Source organism: Zootoca vivipara, chromosome 5, assembly GCF_963506605.1.
Source record: "Zootoca vivipara chromosome 5, rZooViv1.1, whole genome shotgun sequence".
Classification (NCBI taxonomy): domain Eukaryota; kingdom Metazoa; phylum Chordata; class Lepidosauria; order Squamata; family Lacertidae; genus Zootoca; species Zootoca vivipara.
The window spans coordinates 80,464,462-80,479,079 of NC_083280.1; the positions used below are offsets into that span (position 1 = coordinate 80,464,462).

Here is a 14,618-nt window from a genome sequence, read left to right on the forward strand (position 1 = left end):
AAAGGTGTTTTTTCTGCTGCCTAGAAGTAGGCAAAGGTGAGACCAGGTATACCTTGCTGAAGAGGGCATTCTGTAGCTAAGGTATCACTACTAAAAAAAAAGAGTGTTACAACTAATCTCAGCTCTGAGTAAAAAAAAAACATCAGCTTACTACCATAGTGTACAGATAAATTGGCATGCAAAATGGCACTCCTTCAAGTTTCCAAACCATTTAAGGCCTTAGAGATGAACACCAGCAATTTGAATTAGGTCCAGAAGCAAAAAATGGAGCCTGTAAAGTTTTTCTAAGACTGATGAGATATGAGCCATCACAGCCAGTCAAAACTCTGGTGGGCACATTTTACAGCAGTCAAAGCTTCCAAACCATTTCCCGAGGTAACCCTATATACAGCACACTGCAGATATCCAGACAGGTTATTACTAGAGTATAGATTACCATGGACAGATTACCTCTGTTCAGGAGAGGCTCCAGCTTGCGCAAAGAAGCCCTGTACTGGCTTAGCCTCTTAAGCCATGGTTGGAGTAAAGAGCGTAGCTAAATTTTGAACCTGTTTTGTCAGGCGGCATGCTACTCCACCCAGAATTTGTTAAATGCTTTCTATTCATAGGCTCTCCATCTTGTCAGGATGAACCTTCCATTTATTATTACTATTACATCCAATGTTGTGGAACCCACCCTGTGGAATGCCCTCCCACCAGAGGTCAAAGAGAACAACAATTACCAGACCTTTAGAAGGCATCTCAAGGCAGCCCTGTTTAGAGAAGCTTTTAATGTTTGATTTCTGTATTTTAATGTTTTGTTGGAAGCCGCCCAGAGTGGCTGGGGGAACCTGGCCAGATGGGCGGGGTATAAATAATAAATTATTATTATTATTATTATTATTATTATTATTATTATTATTATTATTATTATTATTGCTTTGGGGCCTACTGAAAGAATAGCTAGAAAACCCAACAGTGTTTTGTGGTCCCCTCTGCAGGGGAGCCTACATTTATCAAGCACTGTTGAATCCTACTCAGGGCACCATATATGGAATTTACACATTTTTATCCTCAAACCACCCTCTGAGGTAGATGATGCTAAGCAACGCTGACTTGTCTGAGGCAACCCAGTCAGTTTCCTTGGAGCTAGGGAGATTTGAATTGAAGTGGTTTGTTCTTGTGAAAGCCTGAAAGCTCCTCCCGTTTGTGGCAATTTCAGATACTTGTTGCAAACCTCTTCCTGTTGCTTTGATGCAGCCTGGCACCTTTTTGTCCTCCTGGCTGCTTGTGCTTTGGCAGCCCACTTTGTTCCTCTGCTCCTTTGCCCTCGCTGCCATTTAATCTGATTGCCTATGGCAACCCACAGGAGTCTGCCAGCCACATCACAATGGCGTGTACGACGTGATGTCACACCACTCATGAACAAAGCCAGCAAGGTTACTTTCGCTCCTTCCCCGCTCAGGAATTCAGCTGCAAAATATGACCATTTCAAAGGAGGTATCAAAACCAGTGAATATCCGGCACACCCCTCACTTGAATCCCGGTCTCTTTGACCCAAGACTCTTTCTACAATGCCACAGTGGCACCATGGATTAGTCAAATGAACACCCAAGCCAGTCACAACCCAGGGAAACATTATCCTGTAGTGCACCAGCAGCAGCTAAAACATTTCTCAACAAGCAAACTGTTCAGAGAAGCTGCGATCTCAAAATAGTTCTTTGGGATGGCAATGCAAGATACAGGCAATTCTGTCCTTAAAGTTCTTTAAAAGCATCCATGCCTCATTATTGAAAAGAAACTTTTAAAATCATCCAACACGAGGAGGGAGGGAGACAGAGGCGATGCCGACTCAGATGGTATATTCCTATTTCAGTCTCTTTGCTCTCGCTTTCTCCCACACCCTCCTGCTTTTCTGCTTTCTCTCGCTGCCTGTGCGTATCCACCTAACACTCCCCCTGCAGTAAGCTGCAGAATGGGACACTCTTGTTCCAAAGCCAGCCGGCAGCTGTCACATAGCGGAGGCAGCAAGCAGCCTGAGCAAAGAGTGAACCTACTCTGTCATTTAGGATGACTCACAGGGAATTGGCATTAATCCCTCTCTTTCTTGTAGTGGACGGAGCACAGCCAAAAAGCTACACTGGACCAGATCAAGGTAAGACAGGAAGAATGCTTCTCTCTTTCTCTCTCTCTCTAGATATATTAAAGCAAAACACCTCTGAGGCTTTGATGGATGGCTGACACTGGTACTGTACACCTGGCATGGCATGTCACTAGTAATTCCTTCCTGGTCTTAGCCTCTGGGGTGCTTGTTCTAGAGCTGTAGTCCTTGATCACAACAGACAGATTGAAGCCAGCCACATAGATTGCTTTTCTTTCTCAAGTGCAACTTTTCTTAATGAGGGCATTGCTCCCAAGCTCCGGCAAGATATAAAAAGATGCTCAACATTCCTAAACTCTCCTCTCAGGAGGTACCACAGGGATCAATTTTAGGGAAGACCAGGGGTCTACTAGAAATGCAGCCCTGCAGCTTTCCTCCACTTGCAAAATTGAGCTCAGGTTTCGTAGTTCAAAGAAGCACTTTGCTCAATCCATTGCCCACCCCACCCCACAAGATATTCCTAGCAATTCAGAGCCTCCCAGGCACAAATACATCTCCTTAATTTATGCTGAGTGTTTTGAAAGCCACGGCACTCACTCAAGCCATCTGAAAAAAGCCCACCAAGGGACTATCAATTGTACTGTACTGTGCTGTGCTGATACTGATAAAAAAGCCTGGCACTACATTTTGATAAAAGAAACCCACAAATATGCATGTGGGAGCACCCTGACATTTGTGGGGGTAGCTAGCAACTCGTTGCTTTGAGCCATAGGGAACCATTTTATGTTCCTGGGTACAGTTTTCTTCTATTAGTTGTCTGAATCTGGTGTCTAGTCCTTATGCTACTGCTTGCATTTTATCTTTGATTTCTAATTGAAATATCCATCTTGCTTGTGTGCGCTCTCGAGCTAATGTTCTAAGAACCAGCCAGTTTATCTCGGAAGTGGTTCCATTAAATAAACCTTTCCTGAAGTGCATTTAATACATGGAAGAGAAGCTGAGCAGGGACCTCAAACAATCTTTATGAGCTGTGCTCCTTGATGTCTTGTTTTGGACCAAAAGCACCAAATAACTTTCTCTAACTGTAATAATAATGCATGCAAGCGCTCTTTTTTCCACTGGGTTTTATTTTGCGTGCTGTAAATGGAAGTGCTTTATTGTTTGTCCGTTACATCGCGCTTGGTTCACCTGGACCCACTATGGGTGGGAAATACTTTGTAATGAATTGATGTCTTTTATGCAATTAAAGGGTCAGGCAAGAGGCTGCTCGTGCAATAACTAATGCGTTGGGGTTGTGTATAGAGATTGGCCACAGTTTATTATACTGATTGTTTCCACTATTTCTGCATGGACTGGTACATGAAGAGCTGTGGTGCCTAAATGTGGTTATTGGTGTAGCAAGTAAACCTGCTGATTGCTGCTGTATTGAGTGCATTTCTGATCTGAACAGTTGCATCCTTCACTGGGGGGTAAAGATGGCAGTAACACGTCCCCTGTGCCCGCAGGCATAGCAACACACCCACACTTCTGAGTCCTAGAAAGACTCATAAGCACTGTGACTGAAACTCATTTGTAACACATTATATTTTTAATGATCTAATGCTTTGTGTGTTCTTAGAAAATGATATTGCTATTCAATAAGTTTAATTACATCTACCTCAAAATCTTTTAAATGTGAAGCCCACCTTATTTCATAGACTCATAGTGGCTAATAGTAGTTAAGCCATCTGCACTGAAACAGGTATTGAAAATGTGCTATAATAGATCTCATGCTCAACCCTAACTTGCCTTGCTCCAGCCACCCAAGCCAGCTTTGTTTTTCTTTGTTTTCAAGTTTTCTAAAACTTTCAAGAAAGTATTCCAGGTTGGGATGACACCCCAAGAGAAGAAAATTCTACAATTTACAGAACAATCCAAAAGAAAGCTTGCATGCTAGCATGTCGTGCAGACTCTATTCCCAACAGTACATTCTCTATTGACCACTGGCATTACAATGGGTTATTGGGGATGAGGCAGTCTCTTCATGATATTATACCCAATATTCTTAGAGCTCTAGAAGTGAACACTAAGCATTGAATTGTGCCTGCTAGGCTGCAGGAAGCCAAAGGAGAAGTTTGTGGTATTTTATTTAAAAAGCAATCCAGCCTTGTTAAGAGAGACACCGTAGAACTCCATAGTGGATGAAGGATCTCCTGAAGTCCTCAAGAAGACTTCAAGAAGACTATTTTTATGCTTATAAAAATAGGCATAATCTCCATAACCAGATTACATTGGGGGAATGCTTGCTTGCTTCCCCCCTGCAGAAACCTGGGGTTCTAGGCAGAACAATGTGTCCAGGAGAGCCCCAAGGCTGGAGACCTGAGTGAGCAGGGGCAGCTGAAACCAAACCAGAAGCATGTGGCCTTCCCTCTCCATCTCCTCACAAGCACATTGCTTCAGTCCTGTCTAGTCAATTCAGCTTCAAGACAGAAGTACATTTTGCATGCACAGGGATCCCCCCCACCCTATGGACTTCCCAAATTCCACAAATAATTAGGCATGGCATCTCATGTTTGTGTCAAGGTCTAATGACAAGACTGACAATGCAACAAGGAGATCCCAGGAGCGGCAGATCCAGCAAAGGAGTGGCTACCAAAGCAAACCATGGGTCCTCCTTAAATGCCTGGGGAGTGGCTCACAACCACCCCCTTTGTTCCCTTGCGATTGGCCAATTGAGTGAGTGGGCTGGATCCACTTCCCAGGCAGCAAGCTTGGCCCAGGGACTTCCATTGCTGCTTGGAAAGCAGCTCAAGGGGCCTCCCCCATCTGATCGCAGAGGGTGGAGGGAACAGTGGACCACAACAGCATCCGCCAAAAAGGGTGAGTGGTCTTATGAGAAACATGGGCTGCAACAGAAAGCAGCATGCCGGCATCAAGTTCTCTCTACTGCCTTTGCTATGCAGGATCCTTCATTCCATGTTGTGCTCTCATTACATTGTGTGTTCCCTTGCCGATACCCATAGCAGCCAGTGATGTGAAGTGGATTGCCAATAAAAAAACATAAAAGCCATATGCATCCTAATTACATAGGGTAAGTGATCCTACATAAGAGGAGCCCTTCCGGGTGAATCTTAGGCCAAGTATCCCCAAACTTCGGCCCTCCAGATGTTTTGGACTACAATTCCCATCATCCCTGACCACTGGTCCTCTTAGCTAGGGATCATGGGAGTTGTAGGCCAAAACATCTGGAGGGCCGCAGTTTGGGGGTGCCTGCCTTAGGCCTTAAATGAACATGCAGACCCTGAGCCACAGAGGTTTAAAAATGGGCTCTCCAAGGGTTCAATTAATCCAGCATCCTGCTGCCCACAGTATCCAACAGGATATCTCAGAGAAGTCCAGAAATAGGATTTAAAGGCAATACACGCTACAGAAGAAAGGACTTATGTAGCAACTGTAGATGTTTTAGAGAAACATCTTCATTTCATATTTATGTATCTCCTGCTGTCAGTTTAGGAAGCTCCCAACAGCTTTGACATGGCTCCCTGCAAGTCTCCTATCCAGGCACTGACCAGAAAGAGACCCACATAGCTGTAACAGCATTGCACTCAGAACATTCTCCAAATTTGAGTTTTCCTGTTCTGTATTTTCCCCTCCCACAGTGAAGGTTCATAACTGTGTTTTGTCATTTGGAGCATTCGTCTGATAAATGTCACACCTCCAATTGCCATCACTATTTTCCATATTCAACAGGATCAATAAGAAATGTGTATGCAGAGGTTTGGTTTGACAAGGAAGATTACAGTTTGATGGTGTGTTGCTCTGAAGCACCTATTAATATCTAGGCTGGTTGGCTTTGTTTTATTTTTGTCCTTAAAAAAAAAATGTGGGGAGCAAATTATAGCCTGCAAGAGTTCCATCAATTGCTTCAGTTCCATTTTGATGGTTTGAACAAGTCTTCGGTGTAAATGGCAGTGTCTGATCCTGTTTGCCAGTGAATACAATATAAAACCGATTCATAAAGGAGCCTGATACTTATCTGTGTGCTATCAGCTGTTCTCCCCATGCTTCTCTTTAGCTGGAAAAATAGGGTCTATTGAAATGTATGCGATTCAATGAGATAACAGTTCATTTGTAACTTGGCAACCAACGGAAGAAATCATGTTCCAGTAAGACATCACTCGTGCAATCCTATGTTTGCGTTGCCCCGTTCCCAAGGAGATGAACCCTGGAAAAAAAGCTACCATGCTAAGGTAGCAATCCTATTCAATTAACCTGCAAGCAAGTCCCACTGAACTCAATGGGAGTTAGTTCTGAGTAGGCATGCATAGGATTGTACTGTTACACTCTGCGAGTGATAGATCTCTAACCGAAAGAGATAGTGCCAGCTTTAACTTCTAACTAGAGATAGCATAGCATCTAGCCTTAAGTGCTACCGAACTGGAGGATTTGTTTTCTCTTTGTCAAGATGGATAAACTGTTGTTGTCAAACCTTATTTGATATTATGCACCGAGAAACACTTTGAGAAAGGTATGTAAAAGAAGAGCTTCTCTGCAAGAGGCTTGCAAAGAGCTCCATTCTCCCACACAACCGTCTGGGCTACTTTCCCATTTTTCTCCTCATTCACCTTGGTAAATAATGTAAAAGTAGTGGCTGGAAAGAGAGGAACAGTAGAACTAGAAAAAAACAGTGCAAGAAAGTTTGAGAGATAGAAACAGAAGCAACCTGTCTCTACAATACTCATTACTCCTGACGACAGTGGGGGGCTGTCCCATTCCAGCCAAGCTGAGTGCTGCACGAGGTCTGAGCAATTAGCCTCTCCCATGCCATGACTTTAAGCACAACAGAAGCAGGGATTATTATTATTTATATAAAAAATAATATTATAAGTTGTGTGTCTTTGTTTCTCAAATTGATCCTTTTACATGGCTTTGCATATATTGCAGCATTTTATGCATTGAGACTTGCAGCTATTTTTATTGATCATAGTTTAGTAATTCTTTATTGCAACTGTTAAAAGTGAATTTCTGTTTATTATTTGCTGATGTTTTGAGAGTTAACTTTTATTGTGTACTATTATAGCCTAATAGATTCTTGAATACTACTTTATCCGATGTAAGTCGTTCCATTTTAAAGTTAGGTTTCATTATGACTTTTTGTATAGGATCAGGTTATTGTAAGGTGCATGTCCTTTGTTGCATATTTTGTTGCTGTCAACCACCTTGTGTACAGCAGTATAGAAAGGCAGTATACAAATTAAAAGTGGAATGAAATGGGGAACACCACCCCCGGAGCAGTAGCAAAGAACAGCAGATAGCAGAGGAGGTCACAGGCAGATGGACACAAGAAGATCTGGCCCAGTCCTCAGAAGTACATAAAAGCATAGGAAGTTGCCTTAAACAGCATCAGACCACTGGTCCATCTAGCTCAGTATTGTCTACACTGACTGGCAGCAGCACTCTAGTCTCTCCCAACCCTACCTGGAGATGCCTGGGATTGAGCCCGGGACCTCCTGCTTGCAAGGCAGATGCTCTGCCACTGAGCTATGGCCCTTCCCCAAGGAGCAAGAAGCTGATTTGGCAAAGTATGAAACTTAACCAGGTACTTAAATGCAGTAGTGGCCAGCAGGGCAGTACAGGTGGGGATGCATTGTTGACTGGGCTTCCCAGCTAGTGGCAGGGGGGTGGGGGTGGCATGGCAGTAGAGAGGCAGTTGAATGTGCATGCGTACTGTGTCCGTTTCCCTTTCTCCCATCCACTCCTCTGTGCAGCCCCGGCCACTGGCAACTCATGCTACACCACTGCTCTGCCTCAGAAAAAGATATATTTGGGTCATGATGGAAAAGTCAGTAATAATGTCAGATATGTATCCTAAAGTAAAAGGGGGGAGTGGGGCTCATTTGTGGGATATAGTAGGAGAAAGCTTGGAAATAAAGACAGAAAGTGGTTTAATCTCACCAAAGAAATCTGTGATGTGGCTACATTAGGAATGCAACTGAGTTTTGGTTGGTGCAGCTTAGAAACATCTTATAGAACTACAAATACAGAAACTGACAACTAAAATAATGTAGGATTTGGTTGTTGGAGCATGTTGCCTACTAGAAAAGCCTAAAGAAACTCAAGCTACAGTTTACTTGGGGATAAACCCATTGAACCTGAATGGGGCTTACTTCTGAGTAGGCATGTATAGGATTGTGCTGTTGGCTTTTAATCCCCATCCCTGCCAAGTCATAGTTTCAGAAGTGTACATAAAATGTTTGTGTGTTCCGGTAAATAGCTGTGCAATTACTAATTATGTGGTGTTAATGTAGCAATTAAACAGCAAACAGTAAATCCACACATTTGTGGTAGCAAGGGGAAGGCAAAACCTGCAGAGCAGGGGAAAATCCTTCCCGGCCCCAAATACGGCAACCGTCACCAGACCAAAGCAAAGCCCTTCTAGCTGAAAAATATATATGGTTAAAGCAGCAAGAAATTAAAGTAGGGAGGGAAAGGGCGGCTGACACTCCTGGCTGACTGGATGAGGAGCACAGTGTCGGCCAGGAGATATAACAGGCTTAGGTCCATTCGCCCAGCCCCCCCCCACCGGCTGCCACGGATTGGCCGAATTTGAAAGCAGGTTTGGCGGGAACCCGTGAGCCTCTACAGCAGCTGAGGGGGATGCACACAGACAAAGTGGGGTATCGCGTCTGGGCGCTGTGTTGGACAACAACCACTACTCACCGGAAGGGAGGTAATCAGTCATTTCAGACCCTTCCTTCCAATTTGTTAATATCCAGAACTATCAGTTCTGTATTCAATATGCCTCCTTTCCTTCCCCAAGCTGGCGAATGCTATTTAATTCAGGGGAAAATCACTGTGTACTATTGGATGTATATCCATTCCATTTTCTCCAGTATTTGGTGCATAACCTTGAAGTGAGAAAATGAAGCAACCAGGAATAATCCAAAACTCAGAACAGTTGAAGCACATTCTTCTTTGTGCTCCCTTGTGACAAATCTCAGAAACACCATTGTATTCTAAAACATTGCATTTGTTCACTTCTTAGAAGTTAAGCTAAATATGTTCAGAATTCTAAACCCCTGGTTCTCTAAATTCAGCTATTATCCAAGAAGGCACGCCTTAAATTTTTGAATAATTTACATAGGAAGATGAATAAATTCCAAAGAGTTTATAAACTTCCCCATCAATTTGTCCTCCACTCTGATTGAAGATGCACCAAACAGTACAATTGTAATTGAATTAAATCTGATCTTGGACAAGTACAGAGATTATGTTCATCAAACAAATATGCAAATAGTATCTAGCATCCATCACACATTCCTTTTAATTATTAGCAAGGGTCTTTCTCAAGGGTCCTTTATTAATCAAGCATCTGTTGGGTAGCAAATATAGCTTAAGCATCTATCATCCAAGAAGTATCTAGGTGAAACAGAGGACAATTTTATGATCCAGAAAGAGAATTCCAACAGTATTTAGAAATCATGTGGAAACCACCAGTTAGGCAGTGAAAGCAAATGATGTCACAACTCTGTGTAAATCAGCTTTGGCTATGTGATGATATTGCTAAGGACAGCTGAAGGCAATTCAGAGTGAGGGAAGTGCTTCCTGAATTGGCAAATACTGTTGAGCCTTTCGTGTCAATCACCAAAGTCATCTTTTCAATGCTACCAGAAATGTTTTCCCCCACTTTGGCTCTGAATTCTAAAGTTAACTTTGACACCTCTGTGTCCCCATTTCATGCCACTCTTCAGCTCCATTTGTCTCAGAAGAGCAGTGGACAATAACTCAGCAATATGGCCTTGCCAGACATGTGTATAAAGTGAGCCTAATTCACTCTGAGATTGTTTAATAAATATGGCATCATCCATGTGCCATTCAAAAGCCCACAGGATCCTGGCACAGATAAGAGGGTTTGACAACTTCATATTCCTGCATTGTAAGGGGTTTCCCAAACTTGGGTCTCCAGCTGTTGCTGGACTACAACTCCCATCATCCCTAGCTACAAGACCAGTGGTCAGGGATGATGGGAATTGTAGTTCAAAAACTGCTGGATACTCAAGTTTGGGAAATCCTGGACTACGTGATCCCCAGGGTCCCTTCCAACTCTACAATTCTATGATTGGTTGCCCACAGACCTTAGACATCTCAACATTTCAAAGTCCTTTCCGCAGCACAGGTAAGCCAATGTCAAACAGAAGGACGGTGGCATAGTTAAGGAGCCACTGGGCCACAGAGGAGATCATCAAGAAAACACAGCAGACCACCACCTGTATAACCACAAACACAACCTGATAGGTACATAACGCAGCTGACAGAACACACAGCATGGATCTCTCTCCCTCTCCAGCCTCATGTCAAATTCAATCAGAGTTCACAGGGGCCGATGGGGAAAGTCATTTTGCACACAAAGAAAGAACTATGCACAAACAGCCTGACTTGGGAAGACACAGGGGAACTTGAGCACATTGCTAAAACTTTTCTGCGTAGAACTCTGACAGGTATCTTGCCTCAGGACCCAGGGCACAACAACCCAAAACCCACTCCACCAACAGGCAACACCAGGACAGAGCACCACACAGAGGTAAACAATGGAAGAAGGGGCATATTCTGTAATGTAGTTAACTGCTGCAATTGGTTTATTTCCCACCTCCTTTGTTACATGTGTTATCATGTTTTGTCTGAACTAGGGATGGAGGATAAATTTGATTCAGTTTGTATTCAAAGGCAAACCTATCAATTTTGCATTTTCTGAAAAAAATATTTGAGAACTGAAACAAGCATCTTTCAAAATTTGTCCATATCTGAATTTTGCAATGGAGTTCTCCAACCAGTGTTTACAAAAATGCATACAGTAAACATAGAAGTATGCATGGAAATAAATATATATTGGTGGAAGTTACATGCAAAAAACAAACAAACAAGCATTATAGGAGGAGAAGCTGCTTGCAAAAATGTGTGCCTGAGTCATAACTGAATACAAAGCTTGTTTAGGAGAAATCCACACTAAACTTGCTGATGGTTTGTTTGTTTTGCTGTTGTTGTTTAAAGCACAACTTGCTGCAGAAATATTGGATAAGTGAATTGATGATTGGAAAAATGAGAAACTGAGGGAACCAAAACTTACAGATCCTTCAACCCCTAGTCTGAACTATATTGTGAAAGCACACTTTACCACCACTCCCAACAGGGTGCAATAGTGTATGCCACACACAGGTGACGTCTCTGTGGTTCTTTGTTGACAGTTGCTAGATACCTCTTTCCAACCAGTGGTGGACCTTGGGGTCTCAACTTTCAGCAGTGCCTGTGTGACACCAAAATCCAGTACCATCCACCTCTCGTCTTCCATTCTATATCATAGTTGTGGCACCCTCTAGGCTCCATGCCCAGTGCGACCAAACCAAACCGGTCACCTCTGCTCCAACCTCTGCCACTGCTGGTCAAATAGTTATGAGCATGCAGAATCACAGTCTGGATGCATGCAACAAAACAAGCTGTTACCTAAGACAGAGTATTTTGCTACATTTCCCAAATGGGGAGAATGCTCACAGTCAGTTCCCCGTCCCTCCAAAGGAGGCTGAGGCCTGGGAACTGACTGAAGCACTCATATGGCACAATTTCTTCTTCTGTTTCTAATATTTACTACCACTCAGAGTTTAATTTATATGGAAATGCTGCGTATACTTTTTTTAAAAAAAAACTATTCAAGGACTATGTGCTCCAGGCTGCTGCTTATTTCATACACTCTGTATGTCCTTGCTCTTCATAGATTGATTTCTCACAGGTACAGGATCCACCTCATGGCCCGTTCTATTCTAGTCCGGAGAGAGACCTCTCCTACTACCGCAGGAGTGACCAGGATGACCCCAGCTGGTCCTCCATGCGGTTGGTAACCTACTTGGCTCCAGGCCAGCTCTGCCATCCTTGCAAGTTTCATGACTGCTGTGCAACAGTTGAAGAGGTTCCCACCTTGGAGATGGACCCATGAGCAACACTGCAACTGCTGCCTATCAAGACACTTGTCCAAGACATGGGAGGCCTGGAAGATAAAGAGCTGGGGATGCAGCAAGGGAGGATAAGGATTGAGCAAAGATTGGACTGGGACAGAGTAGGAGTGGGGTGAAGGTAGAATATTGTGTTAATTTTTATTGACTGGATAAAGATGGTCTGAACCTGGAAAGTTTTAAGGAGCTAGCTGAAATTTCTGGAGATATCGACTCCAAGGGAAGGGGGGATGAATTAGTTCAAAGATGGGATTAAAGAAGAAGATATAGAAAAGGATGTATGGATATTTTTGGGTAGTGAATAATGGTTTTGAATTGTATAAAAGTAAAGAGAAGGAGGTAATATAAGAATTGGAATTAAAATGAGAAAGATTTTAGTAAGGATAAATGTTTAAGATTAAGGTTTAAATTACAAATTATGATGTAAAATTAAGATATATGAATATTGCAAATTTAGTTATCAAGATGAACTCAAGAGGGGGGATGCGGGGAAGTCTACAGTGTCAAGAATCAGGACTGGATAATGGAGATTGAAATCTTTTCCTTTCTGTTTTTCTTTTTCTTTTGTATTTTGGCATAAAATCAATAAAAATTATATATATATATATATATATAGAGAGAGAGAGAGAGAGAGAGAGAGAGAGAGAGAGAGAGAGACATGGGAGGGCTGCCAGGATGATTGGCTGGCTGGCAATCCCACTCATGTGCTTCCTTTTCAGGAGCCACTCAATTCCTGGATGTTGATCACAGAAACGCTAGAACAAAACTGGTCTCTAACACCCAAGTATCATCTGACCTCAAGACAGAACTTTGAGAGGGGCAGGCAAGGAACTTGATGGGCTCAGAAGTCACCCCTCCCTCCTTTCTCTGCTCACTCAGGTTCTCCAGACTGTGAGGAGGCATGTGTCTCAGGATGTTCAAGTGGGACACTTGCTTCCGCCAGGGTTTACGAGGAAGTTGGTTAGGGTTGAAATAATGAAAGAAGGTAACTGCAGAGCTGTATAATGTGACAAATGAAATCCCAGAGTCAGGATTTGTCAAAAGCATGGCAAATTTCAAGAGGCCCACCTTTTATTTACAAAATTTTGACCCCCACATTTCCTCCCAGCAGAGGCAGATTTAGGGGAGCAAAACCACTTTGGTCACACTCATTGCAGAGTCTCGGGGGCGCCACAGGGGGACACTGCTACTATGATTTAGAATGGAGTGCAAGAAGTCAGAGGGGTGTCAGATTTTGGTGTCGCACAGGGTGTCGTTGAAATGTGAGACCCCAAGGTTCTCCACTGCTTCCAGTGAAGCCTCGGGCAAACAGCAAAGAAATACACTGGAGAAGAAGTGGCTTTCCTGGCGATGCAGTGTCATAACATTAGTCCTCTGGTAGCAGTGCATGCATGCAACACTCCTGCCAACACATCTGCACAACTTCAACTTCTCCAACTGATGCCTTGCCCCTCCCACTCTTGGTAAGTGGCAGTCACGCTGCTGCTGTTGCTGGGAAGTTAGAATTGTGGCTCTGCCACAGCGGGCATGCTGCTTCAGCACCAGAACTTTTCGAGTGGAATTTGATGCAGAACTGCCGTCTCCATTCCAGCTTCCATTTTTTTCTATAATCCTGCTAGCCAGTCAAGTGATGATCCTCATTTATACAACACTTTCCAGGGGTGCTCAAATGGCTTCGCACCTTTGTGAGAATGAGTTTGTGACCACAGGGAGGTGTGCACCAGGCACTTCCCAGCTCTCTGTCAACGTAGCCCCTATGCTTCTCCAACTCTCGGCACCCTCCCTCTTTCATTTTAGCCTGGCAGCATCCAGGTTTGTGGAATTTGCCTATTTAGATTCTGTAGAAACGATGACACTTCACACATTAAACAGTATCTTTAAAAACGGAAACAAAACAGCCCCCCTACTAGAACGACTGTGAATGTAAAACTAGCAAATTAACCAGAAAGAAGGGAAAGCAATTCATTTAAAGAAAGTTAATTAAAAGGATTCATTCTACTTTGAAATTTCATCATAAGAGCATCACTTACCTTTCTCTGAACCATCTCCCACCCACTAAGGTTATCCATGCCTTTGTGGGTTTTGTTCAGGTTTTCTGCCTTGTCTCACATTATCTTCTCCTACTATTATAATCACACTTTGCTTTTCATTACTTAATTGTCAATTATTTGTCTTCACTACTGTTCTATTCTTTTGAAATCTTGTGAAGTGTAGAATAAATGGATTTTTAAAGCTGATTAAGTTTGATATTCAAATGAACAAAAAATACTGATTTTTTAAAAAGCCTGATGTATTCCTATTCACTACAGCTTCTGATCAGAACACACACAGGGTGTGTGGGTGTGGGTGGGTGTGAAGAGCACTCTATGCTCCGGACCTTAACACAGTGAAATTGATTTTGCTCAGGCTTTCCAATTCATTCGCCCTAGCCAAGCATGGAAAATTGCAACCCAAAATGTATTTGTTGAGAAAGTTATAAGTTACTTTAAATCAGTGACTTACAAAGACACTGAGACTCAATGTTCAATGCTACCATCACCTACTGTAATAAAATAAAC

The 14,618-nt window shown here is 43.0% G+C and overlaps 1 protein-coding gene across 1 annotated transcript in view; it reads left to right on the forward strand.

Moving 5' to 3' along the window:
• Positions 1-1,966: 1,966 nt before the first annotated feature.
• The window catches only part of RASGEF1A (RasGEF domain family member 1A), a 215,449-nt gene continuing 202,797 nt past the window's right edge, over positions 1,967-14,618 (forward strand). Inside the window, exon 1 of the mRNA XM_060274999.1 lies at positions 1,967-2,134. The gene's annotated coding sequence lies outside the window, so the exon portion shown is untranslated. The remainder of the gene's footprint in view (positions 2,135-14,618) is intronic.